A 17,936-nucleotide genomic window follows, 5' to 3' on the forward strand; every position below is an offset into this window, starting at 1 on the left:
GACAAATGACACAAAGAACACATCGTCATCGTCATCCTCGAGATTGAAGGCCGACCGGACTATGTCACTGCAGGGTCCCGGGTCTTCATGTGACAGTTGACATACTCCCTGTGTCGGTCCGCGTGAGCTAGGATTGTTGCGACGTCCGCCACTGCTACGGCATGTTTTCCCCTTGGCGTAGCATCTTCCCCCTGCAGGATGATCCATGCCGCACGAGGGGCCTGCGGTGACCTGGTGCCACCTCTCGACTGTTGCGGTCGTCTGCGTATCACATGAATCTTCTCTTCCTTAATCGCAGGTGCACGCGCCGCTGTGGGGCGATTTAGGGCCGCTTCCATCTCATCAGCCCTTGCATTGGACAGTTCGTGGGACCGTGCAAGCATCAAGATATCGTCAAGAGAGATGTGAGGTTGTCGGAGTATGAGGCGCCGGAACTGAACGGACCTGCAGCCTTGAATGAGTTGAGCACGGATCTCCAGTCTCTGATCCGGTAGTTCGCATGAGGTGGTGAGCTTCCTTAAGCGGGCGTAGTAGGCGTCGACGGTTTCAGTGTCTCGCTGCCGCGCCTAGCGCAATCGGAACCACTCGTAGTCCGGGTTGATTTGTGGATCAAAGTGGCGATTCAGAGCAGCCACTGCCCCGACGTAGTCCTCATTGTTGCCCCTGTCTGGTAGCATCTCGAATAAGTCGTACAGCTCGGCTCTGCCATAGCACATGAGGAGCGACCTCTTCACTTTTCCATCCGTCTCCCTGACGCCGATAAAATAATGGTCGAGGCGACCAATCCAGGAGCGCCATCTCGCCACCGCGGTGGATGGATCAGAGAGTTCACTGAACGGAGGCAGTGGAGCGGCGATTTCGTGGCCAGGAGGGGCAGGAATGTGAGGTGCAGCCTGGGCGGGAGCAGTGGCATGAGAGGCAGCTTGTTGAGCAGCAAGACCTTGGATTGCCGGCTGCGTCGAAATGAGTACCGTAAGTGGGGCGGCGCCACCGGAAGTGGCAGGGTCGGACATGTTCCTTGAGCGTGATGGCGCACTTCTGGATGTGAGGGTGCCAAGTGTGCAGGAGCGTGCGGCCTTGTCCCCTGGGCAGGCGTGAATGGATGGGCACACTGCAGCAAAGCTCGTCGAGTGTGCTCGGGCCTGCATGCTTACAGCCCTTGCGCTGGAGGCAGGCAACGCAAGTCCCTGGGCGCACCCTTAGGTGTGGGCCGGACGCCCTGCAGCTAGTGTCCAGGCCTCACTGCCCTGATCACTGCGCCGAGTACCGGGTGCTTCACACAGTGTTACCCTAACTGCAAGGGTGGAGATGGGCCCTCTAGTCACGTCCTCGGGGCAGGTGTCTTTCAAGGAGCGTCGCAGGTAAAGAGAGCAGCCCAGGCGTTCCTCCCGGTTGACACACAGAGGGGGGGGCAGCCCCCGGTGCTTGATTCTCCGATGCGCGTGCAGCTGCGCTGCAGGGATGACGGCGTAGGCACGTGTCTTGGGCCTTCTGCTCACGGGAGCCGAACCAGTCCCCCCGAGCGAGCACGCAGCCGCGGCGCCGGCACAGGCGCGATCTCCCTCGCCGGCCGCACACAGAGGCGGGGCAGCGCTGCACAGAGAGGGACAGTGCGTGCCCCCGGCCGCCGCCACACAAACAGGCCTCACCTGAGCCCCAGTCCCGGCGCGGTGACAGACGGGCACCGGTAGTAAGCGGGATGAGCACCCGCGGACAGCAGCTTCTTCCGGCAGCAGCTCCGGACGGGTGCAGGTGGCAGGCGGGGTAGGTACCCGCGATCTTGGCCCGACAGCCGCTGCTCGAGCGCGTGGAGAGCGAGCACCGCGGACACGGGTTGGGGAGCCGACGTGTGCAGGGCCGGCCCTAGGCATGTGCAAACTGTGCACCTGCACAGGGCCGCCAAACCCCAGGGGCCGCCACGTCTCCAGTCGATGAAGGGGGCCCCTCAGCTGAGCTCTCGGTAGAGAGCTGTCTCTCTCTCTCTAAAGCAGCTGCTGCTGTCTGCAGCCTGCTCCTCGCTCCACGCACCGCTGACCTTTGACTGAAGAGAAACAAAGTATCAACTTCCATTGTTTCTCTTCAGTCAAAGCCACGAGCCAGGCCCGGAAAGAGGAGGGGGTGGGGGCCCTGAGATAGTGCATTCTCCTCAGGGCACTATTCCTTTGAGAAGGGAGGAGGCCAGGGCTGTGAGGGGTGAGGGGTGAGGGGTGGGGGAGGGGGGGTTGTCAGGGTTTGGGGGCCTACATGGGCTGGGGACCTCTTAATGTGATTGTGGCACCCTTAAAAAAAACTGCTTCCCTGCCTCCCCTACAAGTTATCTAAAGACACAATTACAATGCTGAAGCTGGCTCTGTGTTTCCACAGCAGCATTTTAAAAGCATGCTTACATTTTCTGGATGATTTTAGCCGGCTCGACTATGCATGTCTAACATGTGAAAGTGAAAGCGATTTGCACACCCCTCTTGAGTGGGCCCCGGTAAATGTGGAGAGCTGGCATGCTGGCATGTGGCGAAGACGCAGTGTTCTGCTGTGTGCCTTGTGCACAGGTTGGCACATGGTGAATTATAATCATTAGAAAGAACAATCCAGATGTAGAAGCACTTCCTCAGCCACCAAGTTTGGGACAAGGAACGAGACAGTGAGTAAGTTTCTTTTTATTGTTGAAAGGTGAAACAGAGGTCCCGGTGGAATGGGATAACGGGCCTGCAAGTAAGGGAAGATTATCTCTGTTCAGACAGCCTGTAGGTCCTTTCTCCAACATACGTGCCTGTGTAATATAGTTTGTAATCACTGTGACATTTTTAGGAACTTTTATACATAATAGAAATTGTGTTTTCCGACAAGTCATGGTTCTTTTAAACAAAATACAATTTTAATTGCTTGCTTTATCGTAGTCCGTTTCACGCTCACCCTGACATCTGTTTAAGTCCTCCGAGTCATTTGTTATTCTCTCGGTGTACCAAGTCAACCTTCCCTCTGAGTTCGGTAAGCTGAGTTACAGTGACAATCGTTATGTACAGCACATAGAGGTGTCAAAATGGCATTTGTACAAACATTAATTTTATTGTGAGAGAAAAGCATCCTCATTAAAACATGAATGCATGTGAGGGTGATGTGCTCTCTGCCCACCCTTGTTTGGCCGATATATTGTTGGTAGTTCTTAGTATTTAGAGTGCATCCTTGGCTTGGGATGGTGGCACTTTCCTTGTATAGCCAGAGTACATATGGATACTGGATGGAAACTGCAAACTGATAGTAGAGCACCTGCCATGCATTTACTAAAAATAAAAAGCTTGTCTATTAGGTCAAAATTATTTTGTTTGAAGAAAGTGATCAGCTTACGTTTTGGAGTCCAGGCGGAGGGGGAGAAGGGTGCAAGGCAGAGGGGAGAAGGGTGCAAGGCAGAGGGGAGAAGGGTGGAAGGCAGAGAGGAGAAGGGCGCAAGGCAGAGAGGAGAAGGGTGCAAGGCAGAGAGGAGAAGGGTGCACGGCAGAGAGGAGAAGGGTGCAAGGCAGAGGGGAGAAAGGTGGAAGGCAGAGAGGAGAAGGGGGCAAGGCAGAGAGGAGAAGGGTGCAAGGCAGAGGGGAGTAGGATGCAAGGCAGAGAGGAGAAGGGTGCAAGGTGGAGAGGAGAAGGGTGCAAGGAAGAGGGGAGAAGGGTGCAAGGGGGAGGGGGAGAAGGGTGCAAGGGGGAGGGGAGAAGGGTGCAAGGTGGAGAGGAGAAGGGTGCCACGGGGAGGGGAGAAGGGTGCAAGGCAGAGAGGAGAAGGGTGCAAGACAGAGAGGAGAAGGGTGCATGGTAGAGAAGGCTGCAAGGCAGAGAGGGAGAAGGTTGCAAGGCAGAGGGTAGAAGGTTGCAAGGCAGAGAGGAGAAGGGTGCAAGAGGAGAAGGGTGCAAGGCAGAGAGGAGAAGGGTGCACGGCAGAGGGGAGAAGGGTGCTCCAAGCACGGTACGACCACTCTTATTACGAAGGGATACTCCAAGCAAGGTTCGACCACTCTTATTATGAGGGGATACTCCAAGCAAGGTACAACCACTATTATTACAAGGGGATACTCCAGTCAAGGTATGACCACTCTTAATACAAGGGGATACTCCAAGCAAGGTATGACCACTCTTATTACAAGGGGATACTCCAAACCAGGTATGACCACTCTTATTACAAGGGGATATTCTGTGATCCGGGTAATGCATCCTGCTTTAGTGTCCAGAATCTGCTAAATGCCAGAGCACCGGCTGCTTGAATGAATTGTGTAATCTTGGGCAATATTTCAAAGCCTGGTAAATACTGTGAAAGCTGAGAGGCCTGGCTAAATTTGCACTGCCCGTCATACAAGAAACACTGCTCTCCACTGATGTGGCTCCTTTTTTTAATGCTTAGCCAAGGGATACGTAGCCCCCCCCCCACCCACACACACACAAACCCCTTTCTTTGCATAACGCTGGCACACACTTGGACAAAACTCTAGCCTTTCCACACTCTGGCATAGTATCAAGCCATGGCACGTAAAGGAGTGTTTGTCATTAAGTCGAGGGAACCTACAATAAATCAAATATTTGAAATAGAGGATGAATCATTTCCTTTTACTATTCATTGACTGTTCAGGTATCTTAGTTCACAGGATTCCACCATAAAAGGGCACCAGGTTGCACCCAGAGTACTCCAAAATTGGGGCGCTGCTAGGCGAGAGGGGAGAGACAAATTGGCAAAATTAAATTTTATCTGTGGCTCTGAAAATCTTTCCACCAAAGATGGGAATAGCCAGAATGCTACGGCAAGGAATATTCTAAAACTCTGGATATTTGACTCATGTTCTCAATATTTTTCATATTGTTTTCCAATTCACTGCCGCATTATAGTTAAGTTCGCCGTGCAGTGTGTGGCATTGCGCCCTAATTTTCCCCAAAAGAAGCTTTGGCTATTTTCCAACCCATTTTCTGCATTTCTGGAAACTCGCAACTACTATGTGTTCATGTACAGGACCTGGTGGAAGACCCTTATCGCTCCTTCTGCATGAAATACTCGGCTCCCCCACCCACCCCACGACCCTTTTAACCTCTCTTTCAGTAAAAAAATGAAAACATTTTCCTTCATTTGTCAGCGTAGGTAAATCCACAGTTTGATATCTCAACGCCACCAAACCCTTAGTGTTACACATTTTGCCAAGAAACTCTAAATTGAATAATAGAAAACAAAATAATAATAAAAAGCAACATTTAGGCTTGGATAACATATTCAAAGATAGACCTCCTTTAAAATTTCTGAGCTAATGGCCCTAGATTTTCTCTCTTTCCATTACATGTTTCAAATCATGTACAGAAAAGCTCTGTGATGCAATATCAATGGGAAACTGCGTGCTATCAAAAAACAAGCATTTGCAATCCAACAGGTATCGCATTATTAAAGTTTGAGCTATTGGTGTTGCATTCTTTAGCAATGCCAATAGCTAAAACTTTAATAATGCGAGACCTATTGAATTGCAAATGCTTGTTACCAATTGCCTCTATTGTGTGCATGCCTTCTGTGGCCTCTTTTTATAAGTTTTAATACACAATGGGATTGTGCAGCAGGAGAACACTACTAGCTGTGAAGTGCTTATGCAGAACCGTTTATTGCAGCGAGCAGTGCCCACTCTTTTCAGGGAGCGTTGTCACCAATGCAGTGCAGGGAGCAGTGCTCATGCACGGCAGGCAACGGTCACTACAAGAACACTGCCCCTTAACTGCGTAGTCGGGTGTCTACTCTCTTTAGGAAGCCACGCCAAATCACTACTGGTGGCAGTGCACGTGCACTGATGATGTGAGTTCAAATGCACCTCGTGGTCTTGTGTCGATTTACTGCTGGGACGGCTTTATTTCACTTAAGGAAATACTGGCCATAGCAGTGCAGGGCTCAGTGTTCCTTCACAACAGGGGCCAGTGTCCGTTTACTACGAGGGGCAGTGTGAATTTATGCAGGGTGTAGTTCCAGAGTTACCGTATGCATTGTCCTAAATTGTTGACATAATACTGAATATTGACTTATACGGCCAGAAGGGGATTGTTCGGTGTCGTTGGGGGTGCCTGTCCCACAGAACGTTAGAGCAGCCAGAGATGGTTTTTCAGTGCCAGGGGTTTTCTGTGCTATTTGCAGATGTTTCAGCCTGGTGCTCTGTCAGAGGCTGCCTAAACGCAGCAAGGTATTTTCATCAGAAGTTACACTTTATCTTGCCTACAGAACTTCGCAGTTTTTATGTGAAATGCCAGATATATTTTTACTCCATAAGCACCAACCCATTTTTTTCAGTGTATACAGAATCCCGTTTGTACACAGATAATAAGATGCTTTCGAGGTTCAACAACGCAACCAACGCTGTTGGCGCATTTCGAATGTCAAAATCGATGCATATCCCATTGTAACTTTTTCTTGCAGAACGTGTTGTATGTTATTGTTCGTATGTTGCCATTTTCATGTTTTAATGCCCCACTAAAGTTGTTTAACAGAGTGGGCCTGTGGAATGCTCACTACTACCTCTTCTTGTTTTCTCTGCCATTTGTCTCATTGTTTGTCTGTAAGTGAATGTCATCACCCCAAGCAACACACGCACGGCTTCAGTTGTGCTGTAAACGTGTAATCACATAGTGCACACCTTGGTCTGAGGCTTCTCCCGAGCCAGACATAGCAGGAGCCCGGAGCGTCGCTGCCATTACCTGATCCAGACTGCACTGAATACGCGCTGCATTTACAACTCTACAGGTCGAAGTGCAGAGCAGTAAGCATGAGCGCAGGGGCGGGGGTAAAAGGTGAGGATATCGGGCGACCACTAAATTGCATTAGAACACCTGTTCTGTTGCACCGCCTGCCCTTCGCGCTCTTGCGCATGCGTCGGCTGTACACTTGTATACGTCAGGGCAATTTATGATTAACGAGTCTGAAAAGAGGCTTTACTCTCGAGAGCAGTGTCGGTTTCCTGACAAAGAGATTGGGAGAGAGTGGAAGCGAGAGATAGACATGGATGACATTTTGGGGGTGCCCAGAGGAAGCACCTGCTACAGTGTGTTGCCTTTTGACCTCCACATTGCCCTTTGGTGACCGGTCTCCTTAGCAAAGTCCTTCCCCCATCCCCTACGTTTACCCCTCCCCCAACCACACACACACACACAAACACACCACACACATTCAGCTTATGAAGAGAGAGAGATAAGAACAGAAACTAAAGAGGGCCCATGGAGCTTTGTTTACTTTTCTGTTGTCTCCATTTCTTGCTCTTTCCATAACACCTCAAGCAGTAAATAAGAGGCCGTCGAAAGTCCAAGGTTAGACACGCCTGTGATGTCACTGGGTGTGAAAGGGAGTGACATGTCGCTTTTGTCACCCATAACATTTTGGCGAATCGATGTCCATGAGGGTCCGGACCCCCTCTTCCGGGGCCCCCACCTACGCTCCCTGCACAGGGCCACCATGAGCCTAGAGCCGGCCCTGACGTGTGTCTGTGTGGCGAGGCGTGGGACAGACCCGCCTCGTCGCCAATGTGGTGACTGGAGTCACGCAGGGGCAGTGGGACAACCTATGCCTCTAATTCGGGCCTACCACTACTGTAATGAATAGACACAGAGCCTTATTACTATTCTGGGCCGAAAACCTCGAGCGGTCTCGCACCCGTTTATTTATACCCCTGGGCGAGCCCGCCATCGGGGTGTGTGTGCGTGCGTGCGTGTATGGACGGGCCAGGTGGCTCCATCATTACAGATAGTATGATTGCCAATACTTAGAGTGAGATTATTGTCATATTTACTGTAAACTATTTCTTTATGTCTTCATGTCCGGGATTGTCCGCCTATTCCATATGTATTGGTCAGTCTGATCTGAAGGAAAAATCGGAAGCCTAGATTGTAGATGCTTCAGTAAGGGCAGCCCTCAGTGTGCTAAGGAGGTGCAAGAGTCCAGGGTTGGACCGACTTCCTGTAGAAGTTTACTCTGCATATGGAGACTTAATGTACGTGGCTCTTTATCTGTGTAACTCAGCTATAGCTGATTGGCTTTACAATTTCTTCGAGGGAGCTCATAGCAGTAGTCATCCCTAAAACGGATTCTTTAGAGAGAACTTTGTCCTGACTCTTGTTCTTGTTAAATTTGAATGACAAAATCCTGGGTTAACTCCTAGCCAGTTGGCTACTTCCACTGTTAATGCTTTGTACACACTTGTGCCAGAGTGGCCTTGTCCTGATTCACAGTAGATCCCCTAATCTTTGACATTTGTTCCACATGACAGTAAGGCTGTCGGCTGGCAGACCCCTCTCTGCGGTAGCATGTGAGAACATGGAGATAGCTTCTATTTTAGTGTTTGTACAGGATGTGATTGGGTTAATGAAATGTAGCTTGGAGATGATTAGCAGGATTTCCCATTCTCCATGCAGACGGGGTAGCACACGTTCAAACAGGTATGTTAATATCATCCCAGTGGAAAATTGAAACTGCACAAAGCAGAACTGCCTCCTTTTGCTGTTGTTTCTCGCAATGGCTGGGGAATGGCTGGCTTGTTATTTCCCGAAGGAGCTTTTACCTATAGCTGCATCTGGAGGCTAGCCAGCATTTTGCCTCTTTGTACGAAGTCAATGTTTTGCTGTATGACGGATCTTTCCCTGTGATGGAAATGGGGGATACTTTTGTCTTTCATTCGGGGATGTAGATCAACTGGGATGAGTCATGCTTATTCCCTTTGAGGTAAACAGCCTTTGAAACTGGCTGTCTGTGATCACACCACTACAATAGGCCCATAACACTTTTAAATATTTTAGACTGGGGAGTATATGTGTGCCTCTCTGATGCAGGGATTTTACACAAATAAATAACACCTACTGTATACTTTTTTTTAAACATTGTGGTTTAACATTCTGGTTGTTCTCAGCCAGTATTCATTCATTTCAGCATCCTAGAATATGAGGCCTTATCTCAAATGATGATAGGTAGAAAGCGGGTCTCAGCAAAATCCTTCTGCAGCGTATGGAGGGCATTTTGAATCTTATTACCTGGATATGCAGATGCAAAATGTCACAAGATAAATGTTGAAGGAAAGCACTTTTAAGTCGTTTTAAAGTGTGATGTGACCGATGAAGCCTGATGAAAACCTTGGGACGTACCCATCTGTCAGCCAGTCTCTAAGATAAAGGCAGTGGCACGATACTGCTGAAAGCTGTGCCTGAAAGGGACTCATGTCCGCTGAATTCACCAATGTGATTTGTTGACTTGAGAATCTTTGACAACTTCAGGGAATCTTACAATAAAACAGTAGGCCAGTTCCTGTCTTCTTATCTGCTCTTAGCATGGAATAATGAGAAACAGGAACCAGAAACACATAGGCACCAGGACCAGGCACCCTGGGCACCAGTGAGGAAGTGTTCACAGGGACACACAGGGCTTGTGCATAGTTTCTTTACGTCTTGTGAGGGAATGTGTCCTGTAATCCATGGTTCAAAGTGAACAGGTCCATTATCTGAGGCTTGTTTACTGTACCTTTTCAATCATACTAGGAAAGCAAAACAAGAAATTTGGTTTATGGACCTGGCTATCATTCTGGCACACTGCAGGACTGTTTTGGCCTGCAAGTCAACATACCAAGGGCTGGCATGTTGGCTGAAACTAAATCTATGACGCAGTTAAAGCACAAGTTCTAGTTTCCTGCTTATGGAGATATGTACAGCAGCTATGTGGGCATCGACTACTTACACAGTCACCAAACACTATTGCCTGTATATATCAGCAAGAGCTGAGCCTTCAGTTGGATCAGCAGTGATGGTGAGCCCTTTAGATAAAAGAAGCCTCTTTGAAGCTGTCATTTTTGTTTTATGCTGATTTCTACTGTTAAGTCCTGAGGCAAGCATGGGAGTCTACGAAAAGTCCAGTTTCGGAAAAGAAAACATGACTTTCATGTAACTACACTTTTCAAGTGTTGGTACCTATTATAGGTTTACATGGAGTCCTCCCCCCTCCCCTATCCAAGAGACTCGTCCTGATTGTTATTTATATCACAGTACATTCCAATCTGAACCGTGGAATTCTCTGTTCTGCCTCATCGATAGCTTTAGCTTGAATCACATATTAAAACGGATAGACTGTTTGTAGTATATGACAAAACAATGTTAGTTGATTGTACGTGTACTCTTCTATTCAGACATTAACTACCCTGAGCATCTAAACTGATGACTGTGAATAATTCGAGTTATGCATCTATCTATTAAATATTTTTGAGTTTTATATAGCGCTAGCTAGGCCCAAAGGTATCAGAGCGCTTTACATTTTGTGTTAAAAATCTCCAGGCTGGTGAACAGTAGTTGCAGATAAGTAACCTTTTCTTGCCTTTTGTCAAAGTGATGGGAAAAAAAGATTGTTGACACTCTAATTCGGAAAATGCTCAATCCATACTGATAATATAAAGAGAGAGACCAAACTGTTGAGGAGGGTAAACTCCGGAACCACAGCGCCAACCGGAACACCGCATACAGCATTGGAAAGGTGAGGCAAAGCAGGTGGACATAGGCTATACACCAGCGCAAAATTTAGTTTAGAAGGGACAAAGCACGTTGTGGGACAAAGTAGTCCGTTGGATGTAGCACCAGCTCAGAGTTGGGCGTGTGCGTTTAGCATTGTGGTGGGCATGTGCGTTCTGCATTATAAAGCGTGAGAATAGCGTTCTAGAGAGAATAGCGTTCTATCATGTAGAAAACATGTGGCGTCTGAGTACGTCGTCGGTTGAAATTGACGCGGTGTGTGGCGTCTCAGTGCACCACGCCGTGTTGTTGAAGTGCGTGAAAGTACGAAGACAGCCCTTGGTATGTTGACTTGCAGGCCAAAACAGTCCTGCAGTGTGCCAGAATGATAGCCAGGTCCATAAACCAAATTTCTTGTTTTGCTTTCCTAGTATGATTGAAAAGGTACAGTAAACAAGCCTCAGATAATGGACCTGTTCACTTTGAACCATGGATTACAGGACACATTCCCTCACAAGACGTAAAGAAACTATGCACAAGCCCTGTGTGTCCCTGTGAACACTTCCTCACTGGTGCCCAGGGTGCCTGGTCCTGGTGCCTATGTGTTTCTGGTTCCTGTTTCTCATCATTCCATGCTAAGAGCAGATAAGAAGACAGGAACTGGCCTAATGTTTTATTGTAAGATTCCCTGAAGTTGTCAAAGATTCTCAAGTCAACAAATCACATTGGTGAATTCAGCGGACATGAGTCCCTTTCAGGCACAGCTTTCAGCAGTATCGTGCCACTGCCTTTATCTTAGAGACTGGCTGACAGATGGGTACGTCCCAAGGTTTTCATCAGGCTTCATCGGTCACATCACACTTTAAAACGACTTAAAAGTGCTTTCCTTCAACATTTATCTTGTGACATTTTGCATCTGCATATCCAGGTAATAAGATTCAAAATGCCCTCCATACGCTGCAGAAGGATTTTGCTGAGACCCGCTTTCTACCTATCATCATTTGAGATAAGGCCTCATATTCTAGGATGCTGAAATGAATGAATACTGGCTGAGAACAACCAGAATGTTAAACCACAATGTTTAAAAAAAAGTATACAGTAGGTGTTATTTATTTGTGTAAAATCCCTGCATCAGAGAGGCACACATATACTCCCCAGTCTAAAATATTTAAAAGTGTTATGGGCCTATTGTAGTGGTGTGATCACAGACAGCCAGTTTCAAAGGCTGTTTACCTCAAAGGGAATAAGCATGACTCATCCCAGTTGATCTACATCCCCGAATGAAAGACAAAAGTATCCCCCATTTCCATCACAGGGAAAGATCCGTCATACAGCAAAACATTGACTTCGTACAAAGAGGCAAAATGCTGGCTAGCCTCCAGATGCAGCTATAGGTAAAAGCTCCTTCGGGAAATAACAAGCCAGCCATTCCCCAGCCATTGCGAGAAACAACAGCAAAAGGAGGCAGTTCTGCTTTGTGCAGTTTCAATTTTCCACTGGGATGATATTAACATACCTGTTTGAACGTGTGCTACCCCGTCTGCATGGAGAATGGGAAATCCTGCTAATCATCTCCAAGCTACATTTCATTAACCCAATCACATCCTGTACAAACACTAAAATAGAAGCTATCTCCATGTTCTCACATGCTACCGCAGAGAGGGGTCTGCCAGCCGACAGCCTTACTGTCATGTGGAACAAATGTCAAAGATTAGGGGATCTACTGTGAATCAGGACAAGGCCACTCTGGCACAAGTGTGTACAAAGCATTAACAGTGGAAGTAGCCAACTGGCTAGGAGTTAACCCAGGATTTTGTCATTCAAATTTAACAAGAACAAGAGTCAGGACAAAGTTCTCTCTAAAGAATCCGTTTTAGGGATGACTACTGCTATGAGCTCCCTCGAAGAAATTGTAAAGCCAATCAGCTATAGCTGAGTTACACAGATAAAGAGCCACGTACATTAAGTCTCCATATGCAGAGTAAACTTCTACAGGAAGTCGGTCCAACCCTGGACTCTTGCACCTCCTTAGCACACTGAGGGCTGCCCTTACTGAAGCATCTACAATCTAGGCTTCCGATTTTTCCTTCAGATCAGACTGACCAATACATATGGAATAGGCGGACAATCCCGGACATGAAGACATAAAGAAATAGTTTACAGTAAATATGACAATAATCTCACTCTAAGTATTGGCAATCATACTATCTGTAATGATGGAGCCACCTGGCCCGTCCATACACGCACGCACGCACACACACCCCGATGGCGGGCTCGCCCAGGGGTATAAATAAACGGGTGCGAGACCGCTCGAGGTTTTCGGCCCAGAATAGTAATAAGGCTCTGTGTCTATTCATTACAGTAGTGGTAGGCCCGAATTAGAGGCATAGGTTGTCCCACTGCCCCTGCGTGACTCCAGTCACCACATTGGCGACGAGGCGGGTCTGTCCCACGCCTCGCCACACAGACACACGTCAGGGCCGGCTCTAGGCTCATGGTGGCCCTGTGCAGGGAGCGTAGGTGGGGGCCCCGGAAGAGGGGGTCCGGACCCTCATGGACATCGATTCGCCAAAATGTTATGGGTGACAAAAGCGACATGTCACTCCCTTTCACACCCAGTGACATCACAGGCGTGTCTAACCTTGGACTTTCGACGGCCTCTTATTTACTGCTTGAGGTGTTATGGAAAGAGCAAGAAATGGAGACAACAGAAAAGTAAACAAAGCTCCATGGGCCCTCTTTAGTTTCTGTTCTTATCTCTCTCTCTTCATAAGCTGAATGTGTGTGGTGTGTTTGTGTGTGTGTGTGTGGTTGGGGGAGGGGTAAACGTAGGGGATGGGGGAAGGACTTTGCTAAGGAGACCGGTCACCAAAGGGCAAGGTGGAGGTCAAAAGGCAACACACTGTAGCAGGTGCTTCCTCTGGGCACCCCCAAAATGTCATCCATGTCTATCTCTCGCTTCCACTCTCTCCCAATCTCTTTGTCAGGAAACCGACACTGCTCTCGAGAGTAAAGCCTCTTTTCAGACTCGTTAATCATAAATTGCCCTGACGTATACAAGTGTACAGCCGACGCATGCGCAAGAGCGCGAAGGGCAGGCGGTGCAACAGAACAGGTGTTCTAATGCAATTTAGTGGTCGCCCGATATCCTCACCTTTTACTACCCGCCCCTGCGCTCATGCTTACTGCTCTGCACTTCGACCTGTAGAGTTGTAAATGCAGCGCGTATTCAGTGCAGTCTGGATCAGGTAATGGCAGCGACGCTCCGGGCTCCTGCTATGTCTGGCTCGGGAGAAGCCTCAGACCAAGGTGTGCACTATGTGATTACACGTTTACAGCACAACTGAAGCCGTGCGTGTGTTGCTTGGGGTGATGACATTCACTTACAGACAAACAATGAGACAAATGGCAGAGAAAACAAGAAGAGGTAGTAGTGAGCATTCCACAGGCCCACTCTGTTAAACAACTTTAGTGGGGCATTAAAACATGAAAATGGCAACATACGAGCAATAACATACAACACGTTCTGCAAGAAAAAGTTACAATGGGATATGCATCGATTTTGACATTCGAAATGCGCCAACAGCGTTGGTTGCGTTGTTGAACCTCGAAAGCATCTTATTATCTGTGTACAAACGGGATTCTGTATACACTGAAAAAAATGGGTTGGTGCTTATGGAGTAAAAATATATCTGGCATTTCACATAAAAACTGCGAAGTTCTGTAGGCAAGATAAAGTGTAACTTCTGACGAAAATACCTTGCTGCGTTTAGGCAGCCTCTGACAGAGCACCAGGCTGAAACATCTGCAAATAGCACAGAAAACCCCTGGCACTGAAAAACCATCTCTGGCTGCTCTAACGTTCTGTGGGACAGGCACCCCCAACGACACCGAACAATCCCCTTCTGGCCGTATAAGTCAATATTCAGTATTATGTCAACAATTTAGGACAATGCATACGGTAACTCTGGAACTACACCCTGCATAAATTCACACTGCCCCTCGTAGTAAACGGACACTGGCCCCTGTTGTGAAGGAACACTGAGCCCTGCACTGCTATGGCCAGTATTTCCTTAAGTGAAATAAAGCCGTCCCAGCAGTAAATCGACACAAGACCACGAGGTGCATTTGAACTCACATCATAAGTGCACGTGCACTGCCACCAGTAGTGATTTGGCGTGGCTTCCTAAAGAGAGTAGACACCCGACTACGCAGTTAAGGGGCAGTGTTCTTGTAGTGACCGTTGCCTGCCGTGCATGAGCACTGCTCCCTGCACTGCATTGGTGACAACGCTCCCTGAAAAGAGTGGGCACTGCTCGCTGCAATAAACGGTTCTGCATAAGCACTTCACAGCTAGTAGTGTTCTCCTGCTGCACAATCCCATTGTGTATTAAAACTTATAAAAAGAGGCCACAGAAGGCATGCACACAATAGAGGCAATTGGTAACAAGCATTTGCAATTCAATAGGTCTCGCATTATTAAAGTTTTAGCTATTGGCATTGCTAAAGAATGCAACACCAATAGCTCAAACTTTAATAATGCGATACCTGTTGGATTGCAAATGCTTGTTTTTTGATAGCGTGGGGCGTGTGCGTTTAGCATTGTGGTGGGCATGTGCGTTCTGCATTATAAAGCGTGAGAATAGCGTTCTAGAGAGAATAGCGTTCTATCATGTAGAAAACATGTGGCGTCTGAGTACGTCGTCGGTTGACGTTGACGCGGTGTGTGGCGTCTCAGTGCACCACGCCGTGTTGTTGAAGTGCGTGAAAGTACGAAGACACCCGGGCACAATGTGCACGGCAGAATGGCTGTGCCGCATTTGCAGACTGTGAGGCCAGACTATTTGGGAGCGGGCACACATGCTCAACTTCAGCGCTACAGGACAGAGAACTTCAGAAATTCACAAGGTCAGACATACAAAGTCATTGGGATAGACTTACGAGAGGACTGCTTCACTCATGGTCAGTTATATGTCACCCTCTCTAGGTCCGGGAATGCCAAAAACCAATTTATTCTAAATCCACAATCTCATGAGACAAGAAATGTGGTAAACCATGAGGTTTTGAAATAAAATATTCTTACCTATTCAAACCATTGCAGACATTCTTTTTCATACCCGGACAACATCGGGACGGGCCGCTACTACTGGTATAATTTCTCAAAAGACTGATGTTCGGGGCAGATGGTTTAAAATAGTAATACAAATAAAATAAATATGTTTGCACCTACAAAAATTAATTTGATTCTACCATGAGGCTATACAGTTGCTTGTCATAAGACGGAGAACATCTAATATTGGAGGGGATTTTAATCTTCATTTTGAAAGCATGTTAGTTTGCAAATCTTCAGTTTCATTTGTCTCAAATAACTCTCGTAAAGCTGTCATCAACATCACACAAATTAAGGAGCCCTTTACACTAACTCATCACAGTGCTCAGGATTATATGTTCTGCTCACTTCTCCATAATTCATTATCTCGTTAAGTTGCATATTTGAAAATGACAGTGAACCAATAACTCACATATTAACTTGACTTTGTTCCCTTATCTTAATACATCTCACTTAATTTACTGGTAATTTAGTATGACTTTGTTGAGGTACAGACCTTTTATTAATCAAAAGAGAGCAGGCAACCTTGAGTAGTTCCCAATTTTTAGGCGGCAAGCACTTTCTTTATATGGAACACTCTATAACACCAAAGACACTCCAGATCTGCTCATCAGAAATGTGTGTTGTTCTAGCTGACTTTTGAAGCATAGGTTTAGCACAGGGCCATTTACACCAAGCTAGATAGTGACACAACTTCGTGCCATTTTTATAGCAAAGTCTTTAAGCCTAGGATTAGCTAGTGCCATCCATGCTGTAAAATATTAAAATATTTTTACTATTCCAAGCACAGTATTACTGCTTTGGATTGATAAAACATCCATGCCAAGTTGGATAAAAGCAACCTCTGACACTTGTTTCGCTTTTATTAGGCCTCATCAGAGAGGTATAGCTTATTTCAGTCACAAAGGAGCAACCATTATAAGTCCAGCTGAATCTGGTTTGCTGCTGCGGAAACACTCAGACTGTGAGCAGCCTGAATCTTTGGCCCAGCAGCAACACACTTTCATCAGATTGGCTTGGCAGGTTAGTCCCTGTTCTCCAGGGGTCTTTAGAGCCAAAACGTTTCAAAGTCCCAGGTTTCAGGATTTGTTAGGAGTGCACTTTGACCCCAACCAAGGGTCCAGCACCCTGCACAGCCCCAGAAAGTGTTCTGAGGGGAGTACTGCAGTTGCCACATTTATGCCTGGCACCATCCAGTGGCTGTGGGAAACCTCCAGCCACTCCCTAACCAATGGGGTAAAAGTTTCCAGGGGTGACCCTACCCAATTTTGCGGCAATTACTGTGTGCCCTACTGTAAACAATCCCACAGTGCCCCTCCCTCCCTACCTAAACCCAAGAAAGCATAACCTTTCCACCCCTTGCAGCACTCTTGTGCTCACCCTAGAGGTGTGGTCTGGGAATTTAACAACATTTCCTCTGTGGCTACTCAAAATTGATTCTGGGGCAGCTCCTATTCCACTGGGATTGGTGCCTGGCTGATTAGAGGTAGGAAGGAGGGGGCAGGCTCAGGTGTTAGCTACATCTGCCTGTGACAGAATATGCCTCTTTCCCATGAATTAGGTCTCTTGGGAAAGTTGATTTATTCGGAAGTTATTTGCGGAATTTCACTTGAAACAACAAATTATTCTTTCCGTTCTCCAAATCATTGCTAATGCCTCATTTACTGAGAGGACTGTGCCAGACCAGGGTGATTCTAGCACTCTAAATGAGTATTTCTTCACATATGTAGTCATTATTCAAGATGAACAAGCGGTGGAAAGTCTGTTGTATCGCTAAATATTGTAGCTTCAAAGTCCAGCCTCATCAGAACCTTCAGCTTCATTCCACCAAATCAAAGGCTGCATTGAATGTGCTTAAAATGCATGTACCAGCCACACAGATTGATATGGCAATTCTATCCCACCGCTCATGTTTTCTGTAAGCGTTATTCCCTTGATGCACCTTACTTTAAACATCCAACCTTAGGTCGCCATACTTGTTGTGCCTGAAGCTTGATATGGCAAATGCTCTCTACCCACAACAACATAACATGTATTGGGCTGTGAATGCATGTTCCTAGCCAGTTGAAGAGGACATAGGGCAAGATGACAAAGCAATGACACCATTATCTTAATGGGAGTTCCAAAACCCTTGAGTTAATGCTCCCTTTCCTTTAGTTGCTCCTCTCTGAACATATGCTATGCTCCAGCCCAACCTGTATGAACACTGGACTGTGATGATTTGTGAAACTCAGCTAAGGGGGAGGGGGACGTAGCCCAGAAGGGGGGCTTCATTCATACCCCCTTTACTTCAGGTGGTGGTGGCAGTTTCCCCAATCAATTTGCAGAAGGTGAGCTTGGTGCAAGAGTGCCAGCTTCA

General features: G+C 47.3%; 1 protein-coding gene across 1 annotated transcript in view; it reads left to right on the forward strand.

Annotated features, from left to right (window-relative positions):
- The window catches only part of NPHP4 (nephrocystin 4), a 1,007,060-nt gene that overhangs the window by 321,530 nt on the left and 667,594 nt on the right, over nt 1-17,936 (forward strand). The gene's annotated exons all lie outside the window — the stretch shown is intronic.

Source organism: Lissotriton vulgaris, chromosome 5, assembly GCF_964263255.1.
Source record: "Lissotriton vulgaris chromosome 5, aLisVul1.2, whole genome shotgun sequence".
NCBI classification, from domain to species: domain Eukaryota; kingdom Metazoa; phylum Chordata; class Amphibia; order Caudata; family Salamandridae; genus Lissotriton; species Lissotriton vulgaris.